Raw genomic sequence first — 1,893 nt, 5'->3', positions numbered from 1 at the left:
TCTTCTAAGCAGGGGTTTATTTACAGGGATTAAATCATACAACAGGCCCACCGTCCCTTTAAGAAAACTAAATAATAAAATAAAATCCTATTCCCGTTAGGGAAACTAACTGACTTTTCTTCAACCCTTTCTGAAGACCGCTGGCCAACTATAATGGTTCCCAGCTAAGACAATCTATACAGTCTTTGCACACAGGGTTTTTGCTTATCTGTTTATATGTCCTCCGGAGCAGACGTCACTGCTTCAGCACAGGCCTTGTCCTCCTTTCCTTCTCAAGGGAACTCGGTCCCACATCAGCCCAGAGAAACTCCCCTTGTAGGTTCCTCTGTACCAGCTTCCGCAGATGGGGAGCAATTGTATCTCCCCCCATCTCTGGGGAAAACAGCCTCTCTGCATAGCAGTTTCAGTCTGTCTTTTAAACCACTTCCTTTTTAAGTTCATTCAGAGCAGGCATGGTTAGCTTCAGCTGTTGCTTTTCTCCAGGGAAGATTTAACTCTATGTGCAGCAAAAGTCCTATAGCTGCCCTATTCAGCCTCTAGAGGACAGTGATGGTCCATATATATATATATAGTGGTCGACAAATCACCCAAAAATCTACTCGCCGAACAAAAAATCTACTCGCCACCTAGTCCCGCCCCAACCCCGCACTAGCCCCGCCACCAACCCCGCCCTAGTCCCGCTTTAAAAAAATCAAATAAAATAAATTGAATAAATTCCTAGAAAGAATAACATTCGTTTTTGACATAAGTTTATTTATTGTATTACATTATACTACAATTAGTCCTTGTTACGTGTGTGTATGTGTGTGTGTATGTGTAATCTTACCTGATCCGCAGTCCAGGTACCTCATTCCCACAATGTTATACAATATGTTGGAGGTGAGGTGTTTCTTACCTGTCTTCTTGGTTAGGGGGGACAGACACACACACTAACAAACACACACACTGACAGACACACACACACTCTGACAGACAAACAGACACACACACACACACACACACACACACACACACACACACACACACACACACAAACACTCTGACAGACACATACACACACTGACAGACGCACACACACGCAAACACACACTCTGACAGACACATACACACACTGACAGAAACACACACACTACCAGAAATGGCGCCGGGAGTCCCGCTCACCATCGGAGGTATGTTGTAGTCATCGGGGGCTGCGGGCTACATCGGGAGCTTGCAGGAGACATCGGAGGTTTGAGGGGGCCTGCGGGGGCATACGGCAGCCAATGGGGGTATGCGGGGGCCTGCGGCGGCAATTGGGGGTATGCGGTGACCATTGGGGGTATGTGGGGGCCTGCGGGGGCCATTGGGGGTAAGCGGGGGGCATTGGGAGGTATGCGGGGGCCATTGGGGGTAAGAGGGGGGCATTGAGAGGTATGCGGGGGCCATTGGGGATATGCGGGGGCCATTGGGGATATGAGGGGGCCTGCGGGGGCATACGGCGGCCAATGGGGGTATGCAGGGGCCTGAGGCGGCAATTGGGGGTATGCGGTATATATACACAGTACATGCATACATTTAGAAAGACACTTAATATTATATTTTTATTCTACTGAGGTATTTTTGTTTTCAGTATTTTCATACCTTTTGGCATTAACACACTCATTTGACCCTCTTAAAGATGAATGGTGGCAGCTTTCTCTAAAAAGTATTAGCATCTCTGTATTCAATATAATTTCAATCCTTTCAAATATGGTAGTTGTCTGACTCAAGCACTGTGTGATTGTGTTTTTAATAGTTCCCTAATTATTGACCAATTAGACATTTACTTAAAGTAATCTACATGTGCATAGAGAGCTTTTCAAGGATTTCCATGTTTTAGGTGGAATATTTTCTTTCAATTGCTCGCGTTTGAAT

This window comes from Ascaphus truei, chromosome 1 (genome assembly GCF_040206685.1).
Source record: "Ascaphus truei isolate aAscTru1 chromosome 1, aAscTru1.hap1, whole genome shotgun sequence".
NCBI classification, from domain to species: domain Eukaryota; kingdom Metazoa; phylum Chordata; class Amphibia; order Anura; family Ascaphidae; genus Ascaphus; species Ascaphus truei.
Note: the sequence above shows the minus strand (reverse complement) of the source record.